Below are 20,134 nucleotides of genomic sequence, written 5' to 3'. Positions count from 1 at the left end.
TGCCCCAGAATGTAATAATCTTTTTTGAGATTGACAAGCATTGGTACAAAGGTAGTCAGTTACCTACTATACCCTACAATACCCAATTTGGGTTTGGTAAAATTCAGAAACTCCAAATTGCTCATCTCTAGTAGGAATATTTCTACATATCTTTTTGTGCTTCATAGATCAATTTCCCCCTGTTTATTTTATCCACTTAGTTTTTGGTGGTAGCTACAAACTGTTAAATTAGTGCTTTTTCATAATAAGATTTTCCCCTTGTAGCAGCCTTAAACTGTTCAATCAGTGCTTTTTTATAAAAATATTTTCCTCTAGAGATAGCCTCAAACTTTTCAATCAATGCTTTTCCATATTAACATTTTTGATCTGTTGCTGGGCTTGCATCCCCAAATAACACTTGGAAAAGAAACATACAATCTAGTCTCCTCTCTCACGCAAAAGAAAATTTGGTTTGTTAAAATCAAAACTTTTTGGGAAATTCAGGATGAATTCTGATCCTGTAGAATTGATTCGCTCATCCTTACTCTCCAACATTATAAATTTTTTTGATGATTTTGTAGTGAGCAGTAAGCTCTAGGTATTGTGTTTTTTTCTTTTTGTTTCATCTGATAGTCTTCTCTAATAATAAAATGCTTGAAACGCAAACATGCGTTTTGAAACTGCCAAATAAAATTGTGTGTGAATATGGGCTAAGGCTGGGATCAAAAACTGTGTAAAAAGTAAGCTGTTCAACCAGCCTAGAACTCTGCACCACAATGAATTTTGTTGTGGATTTTGTTGTGGATTTAAACATGTATTTTGCTCATTGCCCGTGGCCCCAAAGCTCCACGTTGTAAAAAGTATATAGTTGGAGAGTAGGAGAGGATTCAAAGGCAGATTTGAGAAGTATCAAATGCAATGAGACCAGCATGGAAAAGGCACCAAAGAGGTGAGCCTATTAACATGTTTAACATATGGCCTTTGTTTTTTCATTTTACGAACTTTACAAAAGATTTAAGGATTTTCTGTATATATGTGGAGGAAAGATGCTTTATATAGCAATACAGCAAAGGGTTCGAACAACATATGGAATGCCCTACTCCAAGATGAAGTAATAGGAGATACTAGGACGGAATTCTAAAAAGGATTAAAAGTATATCTAATATTAAATGACATTTAGCAATTGATGTATAATTGATCTGCAAAAGGTTCAAGTTGGTGGCAGATGTTTTTTCAACCTACCTTAAAGGGGTTCTACATCACTCAAGACCTTTTCTTAAGACCCCCAGCGGGGCCGGACCTGTGGTGGTGCTCATACTTACCCGATTCCCACCACTGGGTCCTAGCTCCATCGATCCCTCTCGGGCGCTGCAGGTCTCCTCACGTCAACAACTGGTTTAACGATGATCGCAAGGCTGCTGCAGCTAATGACTGGCCCACAGTGGTGACATGTCACCCGTGTGTCATGTGACCTAGTAACATGACAAATGGGTGACACAACATCACTGCAGCCAGTCATTGGCTGCAGCAGTCACCTGACCCACATTAATCTGGATGTTGCCGAGGGTAGACCTGAGACCTACAGTGTCTGAGAGTCCCCAGGGGTGAACAACCCCTTTAAGCAAATACAGTATGTACAGTGAAATAACCAAAGAGAGAGAACACAATCGGCACTACTATGCGGTATGGTGTAGATGACTATCTCTTCAGTGTCCATGCAAAAAATCGAGTGGTGCTCTGCCTAGATAAATAGCTGAATGTCATCAACGGTTGAAGAAAAAAAGGAAAACAAGGCGGCACTCACCGAATCTTCGTTAAATCGTGGCTTTATTCGGTCTAAAACATAGCGGGTGCGGGTCACATAAAGCAGAAAGAAAGGCAACAGCCGTTTCGCGCTATAGCAGAGCTTTGTCGAGCCTACTGTGACGTGAAAGGGGAGCGCCCAATATACCTGTCTCCTCCCTGCACGGACGTCACTGCTAAACAGGTGCATCAATCAATCAAATATTCGGATCACCTTCGTATACATATAAAATCATAAAATCATATAAAGACAGGAAGATCCTTTTTGTCATTGAGGCCCAAACCTCCCATGGCATTACTTTTAATAATCCATTGTGCTTCTCGTTGCAATAAAATGCGCTTTCTATCTCCACCTCTGGTTGGTGGATTAACTCTCTCAATCCCTGCACATTTTAACACTTCTTTATTACCCTGATGTTCCTCTTTCATATGTTCTATAAGGCGTGTAGCGCCAATACCTGTAACAATCGATCTTTTGTGCTCTCTAAATCGCACATATAGCGGTCTATGGGTTTTACCGATATAAAATCTTTTGCATGGGCAAAGAAAATCGCATACACTACATAAGCTGACTTGCAGTTAATGAATTGCTTAATAGTGTGTGTTATGTGTCCTATCTGGACATGTTTCCCGGTTCGCATTGCATTACACTTGGAGCAGTGTCCACACCTGAAGTTCCCCATGGGACTCCATTTATCTAACCAAGTTATGGCTTGTATCTGGAAGATTACTGCTTGTTACCTTATCTCCTATAGTTTTTGCTCTCTTAAAGCTAACAATCGGTTTGTTTAGCACTTTATCGATTAATTGTTCATCTCGCTGTAACATATGCTAATTAGTTAAAATGGCATTTTTGATTGTTTGGGCCATGGGAGAATATTCAAATGTGAACACTGCTCTAGTGTTCTGCGGTATTTCACTATGATGTATTCTTTGCTGTTTTTTCTTTTTCCATATATCTTTACTTAGCCTACGTGCATATGCTTTGTCATAAGCTTTGTCAATTAAAAGAGGCGGGTATCCACGTTGCATGAATCTATTTTTGAGATCTTTACTCTGGTTCTCAAACTCTATATCGTTTTTAATGATCCTTGCAAGTCTGACAAATTGACCATACGGGACAGCTGCTGCTACATGTGGCGGGTGGAAGCTATCATAGTGCAAAAGAGAGTTCGTCGAACTAGGTTTTCTATATATGGTAGTATCGATATCCTCATTGATAATTCTAACTTGGACGTCTAGGAATTCAATGGCATGTTCATCTATTTTGCTAGTAAAACTCATGTTCATATTGTTATCATTTAAGTACTGAAGAAAAACAAACTAAATTGATCTCGGTCCCCTCCCCAAATAATAAATACATCGTCGATGTATCTAAAAAAGCTTTTGATGTATTGTACAAAGGGGTTATTGACAGTAAATATGTATCTCTCCTCAAATTGAGCTAAGAATAAGTTTGCAAAGGTACAGGAAACTGGTGTCCCCATAGCGGTTCCGGATGTTTGACTGTACCATTGTTCATTGAACATAAACGTGTTAATTTTTAATACAAAGGACAATGCTTCGGTGACGAACTCAGTGTAAAGTTTATCTCTTCCTATTTTGGTTAATAATTCTCCAACGATTAATACACCTAAATCTTGGGGGATTTTTGTGTATAGACTCTCAACGTCGATTGTTGCAAGTAAATAACCTTTCTGCCATGTGATCTCTCTGAGTGCTTCCAAAAAATCATTGGTATCCTCTAAGAAGGAAGGAACGCCTGCCAATAGAGGGCGGAGTAACCAGTCTAAATACTGGGATAGAGGTTCGGTAAGAGACCAGATACCTGCAACTATCGGTCGCCCAGGCGGATTTACCAATGATTTGTGGATTTTGGGCCTATAATACCAAACTGGTTTTACTGGGTATAAAAGAAACAATTTTTCTGCCGTTTTTTCAGACAACACTTGGCATGCAACATATTTCCATAGAAGGGAACGCAGAGCCTGCTGTAATTTAAATGTTGGATCTACCTTAAGAGGCGAATAAATGGTTCTGTCACTGAGCTGTCTATCAGCTTCCTTCATATATTGATCCTTGTTCAATACTACTACTTCCCCACCCTTGTCAGCTGGTTTCACTATAACATCAGACATCCTAGATAGGCGCTGCAGGGCTAATTTTTAGCCCTTAGTTATATTAAATGGCATTTTAGGGTATTGCAAAGCTTTAATGTCTTTAATAACTTGCCTTTGAAAGAGGTCTAAGCTACTTCCAGCTGACAAGGGTGGAGTATAAGTAGATTTTATACCCTGAGTGAAGGCATCTTGTTCAGAAGTATTAACTGGTACATCATCTATATCACATCCCTGCAACTCAAGAAGTGTCATAACTATATCCGGATCAAGGGGTTCGATATCTTTATTGAAGTGAAAACCCAAAGGGCCTATTCTGTTAGGATTCTCTGCTCCTGTGGATTTTTTGGTAGAAACTGGTATATTCTTTAAGTGCCTATAAAGATTCAACTTCCTGACCCCTTTAAATAAATCTGTATGTACAGTGCATTTAAAAATCTTCAGACCTTCACTTTTTTCATATTTTGATATCTTGCAGCTAAAAAAAATTAAAATTTTTCCCCTATCATTCTGCACTTAAAGGGCTTCTGTCACCCCCAAAACCCTTTTTTTTCTTTTGAGCTTGTTAAAATCCTTTTATAACGACTATTCCCTACATAGGGCTTTTACCTTTGGCTGTGGCTTCTTTTCCTTAAAAAACGATCTTTTTAAATATGCAAATCACTTCACTACCAACAAGTAGGGCGTCTACTTGCTGGTAGCTGCCGCAAAAAAACGCCCCCTCGTCCTGTTGATTGACAGGGCCAGCGAGCGCTCTCCTCCTCCAGCTGGCCCTGTCAGCATTTCAAATCCTGCACCTGTCTTCATTCGGCGCAGGCACTCTGAGAGAAGGAGGCTCACCTCCTCAGCACTCCCTCAGTGCGCCTGCGCCGATGACGTCTTCTCTTTCGGTGACGTCATCGGCGCAGGCGCACTGAGGAGGCGAGCCTCCTTCTCTCAGAGCACCTGCGCCGAATGAACACAGGCGCGGGATTTGAAATGCTGACAGGGCCAGCCAGAGGAGGAGAGCGCTCGCTGGCCCTGTCAATCAACAGGAGGAGGGGGCGGTTTTTTGCGGCGGCTACCAGCAAGTAGACGCTCTACTTGCTGGTAGTGAAGTGATTTGCATATTTTAAAAGATCGTTTTTTAAGGAAAAGAAGCCACAGCCAAAGGTAAGAGCCCTATGTAGGGAATAGTCGTTATAAAAGGATTTTAACAAGCCCCAAAAAAAAAAAAAAGGGTTTTGGGGGTGACAGAAGCCCTTTAATATCCCACAATGACAAAGTGAAAACGGAATGTTTTAAATCTTAGGTGCTAATTTATTCAAAAGGAAAAATAAAATCTTACATTCAAATAATAAAGACACTAGCGCTCGTATACCTTTGTATGTTCTAGCCTAGCGCTGCAGTATCACAGCAGCCCGCTACTGTTGTAAAATATAATCACCCTTAATTCCTGCAAGCGGTACCGCACGATGCAACCCTATCTATTCTGTGCTTTCAGCACCCTTAATTCCTGCAAGCGGTACCGCACGATGCAACCCTATCTATTCTGTGCTTTCAATACTTGGCAGCGATTACAGCCTTCAGTCTTCTTGGGTATGATGCCACAACGTTTGCACACCTGTATTTAGGGATTTTCTGCCATTCTTCTCTGCAGATCCTCTTAAGAGGTTGCATGGGGACTGTCAATAGACAGCCATTTTCAGATCTCTCCAGAGATATTGGATTGGGTTCAAGTCAGGTCTCTGGCCGGGCCACTCAAGGACTTTTACAGAGTTGTCCCTAAGCCACTCCTGTGTTGTCTTGGCTTTGTGCCTAGGGTCTTTGTCTTATTGGAATGTAATTCCAGAGCACATTGGATCAGGTTATTATTAAGAATATGTCTGTACTCTGCTACATTATGCTTTCCCTCAAATGTGACCAGTCTCCCTGTCTCAGCTGCTGAAATATAACCCCACAGCATGATGCTGCCACCACTATGCTTCACTGTGGGATGGTATTAGGATGGTATCCAGACATGATGCTTAGAATTGAGGCCAAAAAGTTGAATCTTCATCAGACCAGAACATCTTGTTTATCAGTCTGAACGTCCTTTAGATGTTTTTTGTAAACTTTCATGTCCTTTACTGACTAGAGGCTTCTACTTTGCCACAAAGCCTAGATTGGTGGAATGCTTCAGTGATGGTTGACCTTCTAGAAGCTTCTTCCATCTGCAAACAGGATCTTTGGAGCTCAGCCAGATTGATCACTGGGATCTTTGTAACCTCTCTTACCAAGGCCCTTTTCCCGGGATTACTTAATTTGGTGGGTCGGCCAGCTCTAGGAAGAGTCCTGGTTGTTCCAAACTTCATATATGTAAGAATTATGGAGGCCACTGTGCTCAGAAAATGTTTTATACCCTTCTTCATATCTGTACCGCCACAAAATCATGTCTCTAATCACTACAGGCAGTTCTTTCCTCCCTATGGCTTGGCTTTTGCTCTGATATGCATTGTCAGCTGTGAAGCCTCACATAGACAGGGGCGTCCAATCAACTGAATTTACTACAGGTCAAGGTGTAGAAACATCTCAAAGATGATCAAAACACATGGGAGGCCCCAGAGGTAAATTTCAAATGTCATAGCAAATGGTCTAAATACTTATGCCCATGTGAAATTTTAGTTTTACCTTTCTAATAAATTTGCAAACATTCTAAAATTCTGTTTTCACTTTCTCATTATGGGGTATTGAGTGCAGACTGATGGGGGAAAACTTGATTTTTATTTTTTTTTCATTTTAGCACAGGAACGCAACATAAAACTTGAAACATTCACATTTGGTTTTTAGACTTTCACTAAATTTTGTTTTTCTTTTTCTTCCAGGGTTCCAGAGTCTCCACCAGGGAAGATGAGGAGTTTGTTGTCCCTCACATCGATAATGAACTCCCATCCAACTGGTGGAGGCGCGTCCCGCTTTATGGGACCACACCGATCGCCACCATGCTAACCATCAGCGGACCCAGCGGCTCTGGAGGGAGATCAGTGAGGCCTTATTCACCACCTGGGGGGATCTCACCACAGCGGCTCAGAGGTAATGTGGTAAGTACAGCAATGTTTATTTTTACCACATTGATATTGTTGTTTATAACCTAACAACATGCAATTATTATTTTTTTCACAGTTCAAAAGGTTTTCACTCGGTGGCGATCAAAGCGGGACCGCTTTAAGAGGGATTACAACCGGGAGGTTCAAGCCCCAAGTGGATTCGCAGAAACTTCAAGGCTGCCATATATGTATCATGCGGCCTTGGGATTCCTAAGACGGACGCTGGCACTCCCTCCTCCACACATGGGAACCCTCCAGTTCTGAGTCTTCCTCTCTCCACACCCAACAAATTCATCCTGCATTCTTTCCTGGGGCCCGTAATTTTTATTCAGCCTACATGGAGGACAGGGGGGCTAGCATAGCCAGCCCAAGAGAGTCCACACCTCGACAGTCCACCTCCCCTTTAAGTTTTACCAGTTGTATTTTTTTTTTAAATTATTATTATTTATTATATATATATATATATATATATATATATATACACACACACAGTCAGGTCCATAAATATTGGGACATCGACACAATTCTAACATTTTTGGCTCTATACACCACCACAATGGATTTGAAATGAAACTAACAAGGTGTGGTTTAACTGCAGACTGTCAGCTTTAATTTGAGGGTATTTACATCCAAATCAGGTGAACGGTGTAGGAATTACAAAAATTTGCATATGTGCCTCCCACTTGTTAAGGGACCAAAAGTAATGGGACAGAATAATAATCATAAATCAAACTTTCACTTTTTAATACTTGGTTGCAAATTCTTTGCAGTCAATTACAGCCTGAAGTCTGGAACACATAGACATCACCAGATGCTGTGTTTCATCCCTGGTGATGCTCTGTCAGGCCTCTACTGCAACTGTCTTCAGTTCCTGTTTGTTCTTGGGGCATTTTCCCTTCAGTTTTGTCTTCAGCAAGTGAAATGCATGCTCAATCGGATTCAGGTCAGGTGATTGACTTGGCCATTGCATAACATTCCACTTCTTTCCCTTAAAAAACTCTTTGGTTGCTTTTGCAGTATGTTTTGGGTCATTGTCCATCTGCACTGTGAAGCGCCATCCAATGAGTTCTGAAACATTTGGCTGAATATGAGCAGATAATATTGCCCGAAACACTTCAGAATTCATCCTGCTGCTTTTGTCAGCAGTCATATCATCAATAAATACAAGAGAACCAGTTCCATTGGCAGCCATACATGCCCACGCCATGACACTACCACCAGCATGCTTCACTGATGAGGTGGTATGCTTAGGATCATGAGCAGTTCCTTTCCTTCTCCATACTCTTCTCTTCCCATCACTCTGGTACAAGTTGATCTTGGTCTCATCTGTCCATAGGATGTTGTTCCAGAACTGTGAAGGCTTTTTTAGATGTCGTTTGGCAAACTCTAATCTGGCCTTCCTGTTTTTGAGGCTTACCAATGGTTTGCATCTTGTGGTGAACCCTCTGTATTTACTCTGGTGAAGTCTTCTCTTGATTGTTGACTTTGACACATCCTGGAGAATGTTCTTGATCTGGCCAACTGTGGTGAAGGGTGTTTTCTTCACCAGGGAAATAATTCTTCCGTCATCCACCACAGTTGTTTTCTGTGGTCTTCCGGGTCTTTTGGTGTTGCTAAACTCACCAGTGCGTTCCTTCCTTTTAAGAATGTTCCAAACAGTTGTTTTGGCCATGCCTAATGTTTTTGCTATCTCTATGATGGATTTGTTTTGTTTTTTTCAGCCTAATGATGGCTTGCTTCACTGATAGTGACAGCTCTTTGGATCTCATCTTGAGTGTTGACAGCAACAGATTCCAAATGAAAATAGCACACTTGAAATGAACTCTGGACCTTTTATCTGCTCATTGTAATTGGGATAATGAGGGAATAACACACACCTGGCCATAGAACAGCTGAGAAGCCAATTGTCCCATTACTTTTGGTCCCTTAACAAGTGGGAGGCACATATGCAAACTGTTGTAATTCCTACACCGTTCACCTGATTTGGATGTAAATACCCTCAAATTAAAGCTGAAGGTCTGCAGTTAAAGCACATCTTGTTCGTTTCATTTCAAATCCATTGTGGTGGTGTATAGAGCCATGTTAGAATTGTGTCGATGTCCCAAAATTTATGGACCTGACTGTTTATATATATATATATATATCTATCTACACATTGTTATATTTTTCTGTAATAAAAAAAAATTTGTTTAGTTGACTGTGTGTGTGTTTTAATTGTCATGGGGATCACAACCTTGTGCACTCCAGCTGCTGTAGAAGTAAAACTCCCATCGGCTCACTACTCTGCGTTTATTATAACGCCCTTGGGAGTTTTAGTTTCAAAACGGCAGTAGTGCCAAAGGTGGCTAAACCTTGAACATTTCATGTTGCATGATCAATTGATCAATAATGGGCTTCTTATTGATCACATTCCCTATTATTGGCACATGAACAAGCAAATACTTGTTCATTGGTCAGCCTTGTGCCTTTTCACATGAGCCCTTGTGAGAGTCACGGTCCATGTGAATCAGCATAATCCCGAATTCATTAGCTACAGAGCACTGAATTTCAATTTCTCTCTTTAGTTAGTGATTTACAGATGACGATTTTTACATAAGTAGCGTGATTAGCACAAGGTACATGCTGCTGTTAAAGGTGTTGTCCGGGTTCAGAGCTGAATCCGGACATACCCAGAATTTCACCCGGGCAGCAGTCTTGATGTAAGCAACCGAACATTTCAAGCTCCAATGCTATCCCTTGCCCTGAGCAGGATCGGGCAGAACAATTCCTTATTTATTTACAATAACACACTGCTAGGCGGAAGCTTCTGCCAAGCAGCGTGATGGGTGACGTCACCTTTTTTGATGGCCCTGCTTTAGAGCTGCCATAGCCGTTTTAAAAGCTAGGGCAGCGCTAAAGCCCACCCATCACCGGGCATACTGATGGGCACAAGCCTCCGCCTGGCAGTCCTATGGAGAGCCCGGGACGTCACCGGAACGCCATAAAATGTCTGGCCGACGCAATTCAGTTCATCTTTGGGGCAGCCTGGGTGAAAATATGGGTATTATGTCTGTGTTCAGCTGTGAACCCTGACAACCCCTTTAACTAGCATTACTGTTCGTGACAAGGTAGATTGTGTAATGTTGTCAAACAACAAAAACACAATGGTACTATGCAATATTGAGGAAGGGCCAATAGCTTAAAGGGGTTCTCTCAACACAAACGATGGGGTCAGATCACTAGGATACGCCAGTAATTAGTTGCGTATCCAAGCACTTGTGCACGCACCTATATCGTGAACATGAAAGTGCTGGTGAGCGCACAGCTCAGGCACATCCTCCCTACATTCTTTTTCTATGGGTCCTCTAAAACTAGCCGAGCGCTGGATAGGCTGTTTCCATCGGGCCCATAGAAGTGAATGGGAGCAATGGCCGGTCATGTGCGTTGCACTCTCATTGACTTCTATGGAGAGAGCGCTGGGTGGTGGCCGGACTGGAGTACAACAGACAACACTTTGTGAGGCTATGTCACCGATATCGTTGTGGGTCCCAGCGTTGGGACCAGCACCTATAAGTGGGGCATATACTAACAATATGCACCAATTGTCTAAGATGAGACAACCCCTTTAATAACCATACGTGTGGCTACTACCCTTCATGTTTATTTCACAAAAGCTAATGCCACCCATGAGGATCAGGACCGTGTACATGTTCACAAGAGCGATGCTGCAACGTGAACTATGGCATGGGGTGGCATTAGCTTGTGTTAAAAAATTAAATATATCACTAGTGCTGAGTACAAAAGAAGAAGACACAAGGTGTATACAAAAAAAAAACTTTAATAGAAGATCAAACAGATTAAAGAACAGTAAACAACAGTATCCTGCCAAATCACTCTGCCCGCTTCAGAAACAAAGTAATCAGCGAAACTGTCCCTCATTCGGGCCACGGCAAGGGTTGAATGATATTCCAGATGTTGCAGTGTGCAATCAACCTCTTGTGGTTCCAGGCGCAGTGGTTCATCTGATAACAGATAGTTATGTAGAACTACACAAGCTTTTTGAATCAATAGTTTTTTATTGGATTTTAAGTAACATAAACATACATTGCTTGGTGAAAACATTCGGCGCCTGCCTGCCTGCTAGATACAACTGTATTGCCATCCTCAGGACGGCAATAAAACTTAATCTAATGCCCTGCAAGAGCTGATGTCATGTGATCAGTGCTAAATGCAGTAGCTGAAAAGGACCTGCGATGATGTCGCCGTCATGTGACCAGTGCACGAGAAGATGGCTCAGCAGTGAAGAGAAGTCCTGGGAAGAAGCTGTGGTGAGGTCTGCTACATGAGGAGAGGTAAGTGAAGGGGTAGATTACTTGTAGATTACAGAGGAATATAACTACAGGGGGCATTATAAATACTGGGAGAGCTTCAGGGTGAGCATTATAACAGTAGGGGGCATTATAAATACTGGGGGCACTGTGGGGGCATTTTAAATCCAGGAGAAATTAGGCATTCTTATTACTACTGGGGGCTCTATAGGAGGGACTTATAGATCCGCATTATTTCTACTAAGAGCACTGTGGGGGGGGGGGTCTTATTACTACTGAGGGGTCAGTAGATAGCTTTATTACCACTGGGGAAACAATAGGGGGGCCTTATTTATACTAGGGGCTCTGTAAGGGAATTATTAATACTGGAGGGCTCTTCAACTAATGTGTGCACTCTTGGGGAGCATTATCACAGTGGGGGCACTGTAGGCGGCAGTATTACTAATGATGGCATTCTAGAAGGGAATTACTATTGGTGGGACTATTAGGAGCACTATTACTATGGGGGGCACTCATTTTTCTTCAGGATAGTATTTGGGGGTACAGAAAAATGAGGAAGCTAAGATGTTTGTGTGTCACACTCTGTAGAGACGAGGCGCGGCTGAGAGAAATTGTCAGAACGGAACGAAGAAGATGATGACAGAAAAGATCTACATCAAAGGAGACATCACCTGGGAGGAACTGGATGTGAGAGGTACGTGCTGCTGTATAGCTGTATAGCTATAGCGGGCTTAGGGGTCGGTTGGTCGACTTAGAGAATTGAGCCATATGCATTGGAGCTTGGGCCCCGGATCTTTTGAGACCCTAGCAACGCCCCTGCAAGGATGTACATTTGAAGATGAGATGTTACAATAAAGTCTTGAATGATCATAAAAGGCAATCATGTACTGTTTACATCTGCAAAAGTACAGAAAATCGTATATCAACAAATAGTAGGCTAAGTCTTATACCTTTCATTGTTTTAAAGACATCATAGATTGTCTTTGCATTACAAACTTTTAAAGAAAATAAACAATAACTCAATAAACCAACCATTACCAGGTGGACATCCGCCACATAGGGTAAGTATAGACAACAATATTCCTCACATTTCTTGTGCATCGATAGGGCAAATGAGAAGGTTAGGCCTAGCTTGGATAGAAGGTAATACATGCCCTTCTCTGTAATCTCTCGAGCTTTGCCATGTCTTACTAAATTTTAGAGAAGGTGAGCATTTAAAGGACAGAACATTTTCATAGGAATAGGTTCTATCAACTTTTGTGACTATCTCTCCTATTGTAGGAATCTCCGTTGATTTCCTGTATTTAGCTATAGAAATTTTCGTTGCCAGAAGGAGATGCGAGATTACCACTCAAAATTTTATAGGGAATGATTCTATACCAATAAGCAAAAGAGCTAATTGCGGGGAATTGACTACAAGGGATTTAGTTACATTGGAAATTATCGTGAAGGTATGGTTCCAAATACCCGCGAGAAGTGGACAACTCCATAGTATGTGTGTCAGCGTGATCACAGCCCCTCCAGCAAAGCTGTGAAGATCCAGGAAATATTCTACTGAGACGTTCTGGGGTAAAATACCATCGCAAAACTGTTATTTATGTAGGATTCATAATGAGGCGCACATTTAAAACATCTAGTAGCATAAGAAAGGGCCTGTGGCCACTGGACAGTTTTAAAAGATTGTCCAAGTTCTAATTCCCAAGATTTGAATTGGGTGGATTTTGTAAAGCTATCCTTTTCTCCCAAAGATGTATAGTATGGTTTAATACCACTCTTGGGTATGACCAATTGGGACCAGGATCCAAGCACCTGGACAAGCACCTGCTTGTATTGTAAATGGATCACCAGATGATAGGAAATGCCTAATACGTAAATATTTATAGAAGTCGCAATTGGGAATATCATACATATGGTGAATTTTTTCAAAGAATTGTAGATGGCCCCTTTAAATAATTCAGAGAGCATACTCATCCCCTTGTCTCTCCAGGTGCTCAGACCCAGGTCCTCTATACACAACTCCAGAGACTCCAGAGGGGCCCACCGTAATATTGATTGGGTCTCAAAGGAACCCATTTTATGATAAGCTTTCCAGTTAGCCAGGGAGGCTGACACACTGTATGGAGTATTTTTGGGTAGTTTAAAGGAGGGGGTGAGAGCAGATAAAAGTAAGGCTCGTAGATTATGTGAGGGAGACAGTGTAGATTCAATGGATAGTGTTACATATTGCAGTTGTGAGACCTGAGTAGCTAAGTAATAATGTTTAATGTTAGGAAGGCCCAGGCCACCCATCCTTCTTTCCCTCGTAAGAATATTAAATGCTATGCAAGGTTTTTTCTTTTGCCAAACAAAACACGTTAATGCTGAATGAACTTTCTGGAAAAAGGATTGTGGTAAAGTAATCAGGAGTGTTCTAAACAGATATAGTAGTTTAGGAAGTATAAGCATCTTATATGTGGCAATCCATCCAATCCATGATATTTCACATTTGGCTAGTTGATCTAGTTCTGCATCCAGAGACACCAACAGCGGGACATAGTTATTAGCATAGAGAGAACTCATCCTTATAGTTACATATATGCGTAGATATTTAATATTTTGTGTTTGTCAATCTAAAGGAAATTAAAGTTTCATATTGTGTTGATCTCTTTCTGAGATATGTAAAGGGTGAATTTGGGATTTGTCTAAGTTGAGTTTATAATAAGAGAGTTTGCCAAAATCTATAATCTGCAAAGCTGATGATAATGATTGTGTAGGCGCGGTCAGGGATACAAATATGTAATCAGCATATAAAGATATGCGATGATCTCTGCCTCCAATATCCACACAACGGATATATGGACATTGCCTGATAGCTTGGGTTAGAGGTTCTATGGTAAGAATGAAGATAATGGGGGACAGCGGACATCCCTGTTTTGTTCCATTTGTTATGCGAACTCATCTGACATGGTGCCATTGACAAAAACCAGGGCTGTAGGCATAGAGTATAATGCCTTGATCTCAGAAATTATCTCTGTGCTAAAACCCATCTTAGCCAACACTGAAAATGCAGTCAAAAGCCTTCTCTGCATCTAGTGCAACCAAGGCTGTAGAGATATGATTGTTGTCTACAAAATCTAAAATATTTAGTATCCTTTTTGTATTGTCAAATGCCTGCCTCCCTTGTACAAAACCTACCTGGTCAATAGCCACTAAGTGTGGAATAATAGAGGCTAATCTGTTAGCTAAAAGCTTAGAATACAACTTAGTGTCTGTGTTTAAAACAGATATAGGACGAAAGTTCTGGGGGGAAACTGGATCTTTTCCTGGTTTGGGAAGAGTCACTATTGTAGCTGTTAACATTTCTGAAGGAAGCAAACCAGGTATACAGGCATCTTCCAATGTGTTGCATAAATGGGATAGTAAGTCTTTTAAGAATGTTTTATAGTATTGGGTGGACAGTCCCAGTGGTGTGCCTAGGATGTTAGGCACCCGGGTAGGGTCCTTTCTCTGGAACCCCCCCCTAATACTTGACCACATACCTCCTACATCCAGGGACATCTCCTGTCATGCAGACCTTCTCTCTCCTCTTCTCCTCTGTTAGACCGCCATGACAAATTCTTTCAGCCGCATCTCGTCTATACAGAGTTTGTAACATAGACACGTTAGATTTCTCCGTTTTTCCATCAACCCCCCCATCCTGATGTCCCCACAGTGTCATCCTGCTGCCACCCCCAATACTGTGCCCGTTGTGCCCTCCAATGCCCCAGGTACTATACTGCTGAAAAAATTGTGATCCCAGTAGACATAATTGGGGTCATTTATCAAACTGGTGTAAAGTAGAACTGGATTTCCAAAAGAGCTGTCAAAAATGAAAGGTGGAATCTGATTGGCTGCTATGGGCAACTAAGCCATTTCTACTTTACACCAGTTTGATAAATTACCCCAAATGTCCCTATAGTGTCCACAGTGGCTATAATGTCCCCTAGAGTTCCCCCAGTAATAATAACACCCTATATTGGGCTCCAGGTAATAATCCCTGTATCGTGTCCCCGGAAATAATAGAATTGCCCCTAAAGTGCCTCCCCAATAGCAACGACCCCCACGCTGCTCCCATATAGTAATTTCCCCCACACTTCCCCCACACAGTAATTTCCACCACACTGCCCCCACACAGTAATTTTCCCCACACTGCCCCATATAGTAATTTGCCCCACACTGCCCCCATACAGTAATTTCCCCCACACTGCCCCATACAGTAATTTGCCCCACACTGCCCCCATACAGTAATTTCCCCCACACTGCCCCCGGGCCCACACAGTAATTTCCCCCACACTGCCCCCACACAGTAATTTCCCCCACAGTGCCCCATACAGTAGTGTCCCCCACACAGTAATTTCCCCCACACTGCCCCATACAGTAGTGTCCCTACACAGTAGTGCCCCCCACACTGCCCCCACTACCCCCATATAGTAATTTGCCCCATACAGTAGTTTCGCCCACATTGCCCCATATAGTAATTTTCCCCCTACATAGTAAACCCTCCCATAATTATTGCCTCCACATAGTAATGCCTCCCATATAATGTGCCCCCACACAGTATCCCACCATAATATTTTTCCCCCACATGTCCTCCTGTATCCCCCAAAGTTGGCACATAAAAAAAAAGAAAAAAAACCTAAAGGCTAAATACTCATTACTTACCTATGTCCAGCAGGTTCTTGCTCTCAGAGGAAGGAGCGCACACTTCACTGTGCTGCCGCGTCCCGGGCACAGGCGCGCGATGACATCGCGCACGCCTGCGCCAAGATTTCACTACCACATAGGCCTCAGGCATACGAGGCCTGAAGCCCATGGCGGTGATCGGCGGCGGGGCAGGCAGGGAACTATGCGCTCCCGTGCCCCGCCGCAGTATGTGGGCGTCAGTGCTCCAAGCAATGAGCGCTTTCATTTGTATTGATGGAAGCGCTCATTGCTTGTGGGCCTGGCACCCCCGTGAGAGCCGGCACCTGGGGCGGACCACCCCCCCTGGGAACGCCACTGGATGGGTCATCAGAGCCTTGGGCCTTATGTGATGGAAGTGACTTTATGGTTTTTTGTAGTTCTTCAATTGAGAAGGGGGCTTCTAGAAGACTCAGATGTTCCATAGACAAACGGGGCAAAGACAGAGAGTCAAAAAATATGTTAATGTCTCGTTGAGACGGTATGAGCTCAGAAGGTGCAGCTAGGTTGTATAAGGAAGAATAGTACTGTTTAAATGTATTGGCTATGCCTTTGGGGTCATATATGATTGTACCTGACCTATCTTTTAACAGGAAAGGGATTTTAGTTTTGTGTGCTCTAGTTTTCAATCTATGGGAAAGAAGCTTGTTGGCTTTGTTATCTTGCAAGTAGTATTGTACCCTTAGCGAACGCACGCGTTTTTCATAAGTGAGTAATAGGCATTCATTAAGTTGGGTACGTAATAATCAAAGTTTATAGATTAATAGAAGAAAAATGTATATTTTATTAAGAGATTCAATACGTCTGATCTCAGTCATGAGTTCTGTGAATGTTTTTTTCTCTTTCTCTATTAAAGCAGATTCCTATTTTAATAAAGATGCCTCTAATAAAGGCCTTGTGTACATTCCACAGTGTTGCTGGATTATTCACAGAACCAGTATTTAAAGTGAAATATTCCTGTAATGCCCTACTAAGTTCTGCTTGGTACACTTCATGAGACATAAGATATTCATTGTTTCTCCATTGGGGGCATGTATTAGACATTTTTCTGCTAAGCTTAGAGTAATCGTGGCATGGTCAGACCACGTAATGGTGTTTATGGATGCAAAAACTGAACTGGACAAGAGAGATCTAGAGACCAAGAAAAGGTCTATACGTAAATACATGCCTAGGTGAAAAGAACGAGTAATCCCTTTCTGATTCATGTTTACATAGCAGTTTCGACCTCCATGTAGAAGGGGAAGTGGTGTCCTAATGAAATTCATGTACCGCGTTGAAGTCTCCACAGACCACCAAGTGTCCCTTTTTATGTTTGTCCACCTTGTTCATTAGTTTGTTGTAGAAGGACAACTGGCGCTTATGTGGTGCATATATGGCCACTACAGTATATTGGATATTATTAATAGTACCTACAAGTATAATATACCTGCCCCCCAAGTCAGTTATAACTTCCTGCTGGCTAAAAGCTACTGTATCTCTGATAGCTAGCAATACGTTTTTTGGCAAAATGGGCTTGAAAAATGTGTGGAAATTTAGGGTGAAGCATTCTATGAGCGTCAGAAGTCAAAAGGTGAGTCTCTGACGCACAGAAAACGTCCACCCCTTGTGATAAAGCCTCTTTCCACATCAATGATCACTTGAATGGGCTGTTAAGCCAGTTAACGTTCATGGATGCGAGTTTAAGTGACATGGAGAAGGAGTGGTACAGTATGTTGGTGAATGAAACAGGTACCTCTACTTGGGGATCAGGGGGGGCGGCAACACAATGCACGGAGGGCAAAGAGACAATCATTTCACAGTAGAACAAGTCCTGACAGCAGCGGATGCACCTGGGATGAAGCAAAAGGAAAAAGGAACCAAAAATGCTGAGAGCATTTAAAAAAATGCAGTGAGTCCCCCTTGACTCTAGGGAAAAACATCTTAGAAATCTAGGAAACAACAGCAACAGCTGGTTGCACATCTTGTGGTGGTAACAACTTAACATAAGAAGTCTGTCAGATAGCGACAACTTGACACCTCATAGTTGAGGAGTATGTAGAACCCTTCATTCAAACCTTTGGCGTGATTTAGACACCACTTGCCATTCTGTATCCATGGGCTTCTGCTTCTCTTGACCAAAAGGGGGGGTGGATGTTGGGCGTGGGAATACCCCATTCTTATAGCAGGTGTTTTCCTTCTGTGACAGAGGAAGCGCTGTGGAATTTTCCATTATAGTTTATCAGTAGCTTCACAGGGAATCCCCAACGATATGAAATGTTGTTCTCTCTTAAAGCAGAAGTAATGGTAATAGTTGTTTCCTCAGGCGGAGAGTAGTGTCTGAGCGATCTGCATACAGCTTGACTTGTTGGTATGCAGTCGGCAGTTCCTTCTGAGATCTGGCAACCGCCATAGCTTTTTCTTTAATGTGGAAAAAGTGAACACGTGCTAACACATCTCTGGGCATTGAATCTAGACTGTGCTTGGGCCTCGACACACGGTGTGCACGATCAATCACGATATCCTGAGGGTCACAGTTTGGTAGGGTCTGCCTTAGAAGAGATTGAATAAATGATGAAAGTTCTGATGAAGGAACCTCTTTCGCAATGCCCCTAAATTTTATATTATTTCTCTGTGACCGGTCCTCCAAATCAGTAACTTTGGCCCTCAGTGACTCGACCTCTTCTTTTAAGTCATAGTGGGAATCAATAAGCTGATTATGAGAGTTCGCAAATTCTCCCATTTTATGTTCCATATGGTTAACTCTCCCTGATATATTATGGAGCTTAGCTTGGAGAGGGGTATATAGCTTAGCAATGTCCTGATGTAGGGAATGGCTGAAAGCTAATAAAAGGCTTTTAAGGAGGGAGCTGGACACTGGCTCGTCAGAGGCCTGAATAGAGGCGAAGGAATCTGCGATGGTGACTGGGAGTGGAGGTGTGAGGACCCCATGTAGTGGGCTTACCTCTTTGCTGGAGCTCTGTGCTTCCATTCTGGACCGCTGTTTGGCGGGGCTGTCTGAAGGAGACAATGGCGCCTCGTCTGCTAAACCAGTATCTCTCGCGGTCTCCAACTCCCACGCCAGCGGGGGGTATCGGGAGCCAGTGGATGTTAAGGACGGAGACGGCGCCTGGTTCTTTTCCTTCCCGCATTCTTGCTCCGTCTTTGCTGACCTCTCCGAGGGAGAAGACATTGGCGCATGGTAGGTGGATTCGCGCCATCTTCGGTAACTGCGCCATTATGATCTCTGTCTTTTTCAAAGTAGAAGTTTGCCTTGCGCTTTGTGCGCCCTTTTTTCCCCTGGTCATCATGTGGGGGTCTCCAATAAAATAATCCAGGAATCAGGATGGAATTAAGAGGATAAGCTGATTTAAAGCTGAGGTGTTGCTGGAGCTCTTCTAGTGTGCGGCCATTCAGGTCTGCGGCTAGCCCTCCCCCCCTAGAACTACACAAGCTTTGACTATATTGTCTATGGTTTCAACCTGAAGATTTATGGCTTTGGTGAGAATACGCCATTTGGCAACTTAAATGCCAAAGGCGCACTCCACCAGTCATCTGGCTCGTGTCACTGTGTAGTTAAACACGCGCTTAGCAGTGTTCAAGTCACAGCTAGAGTATGGCTGCATGAGGTTCTCGCACATTTGGAACGCCTCGTCCCCTACTACCACAAATGGCATTGAAGGTCCATCAGTACCTGGCAAAAGTCTCGGAGGTGGCAATCTAAAGTCCTTTGAATACAGGAGGCGTCCCATTGCTGAGTTTTTGAAAGCCATCAAGTCATTTGTCCGCCCATAAGCTCCAATGTCAACGGCGACAAACTGATAATTGGCATTCGCAATGGCCATCAATATAATTGAAAAGTATTTCTTGTACTTATAGAATTCAGAGCCGCTTCCAGAAGGTTTTACAATCCTTATGTGTTTCCCATCCACAGCTCCGACACAACTAGGGAATTGGCAGGTTTCCAGGAACTTGTCTGCAATCTGAAGCCACTGTTCTGTAGTTGGATGTGGGATGTAATCCTCACGCAATACCTCCCACAAGGCACGACAAGTATCGTGGACTATACTGGAGATCGTCGAAATTCCTATCCCATACTGGTAATGCAGCGATGACAGTCTTTCTCCCGTAGCAAGAAACCTGTGAAAAATATAAATAAATATAAAAAAAATCATATATACAGCTGTAC

General features: G+C 42.6%; 1 protein-coding gene across 3 annotated transcripts in view; it reads right to left on the bottom strand.

Moving 5' to 3' along the window:
- STAP1 (signal transducing adaptor family member 1) overlaps positions 1 to 20,134 on the bottom strand; it is a 139,817-nt gene that overhangs the window by 88,504 nt on the left and 31,179 nt on the right. The window lies entirely within an intron of this gene.

The sequence above is a fragment of the Bufo bufo genome, chromosome 2, assembly GCF_905171765.1.
Source record: "Bufo bufo chromosome 2, aBufBuf1.1, whole genome shotgun sequence".
NCBI lineage: Eukaryota > Metazoa > Chordata > Amphibia > Anura > Bufonidae > Bufo > Bufo bufo.
Note: the sequence above shows the minus strand (reverse complement) of the source record. Positions and strands in the feature narration are given on the sequence as shown.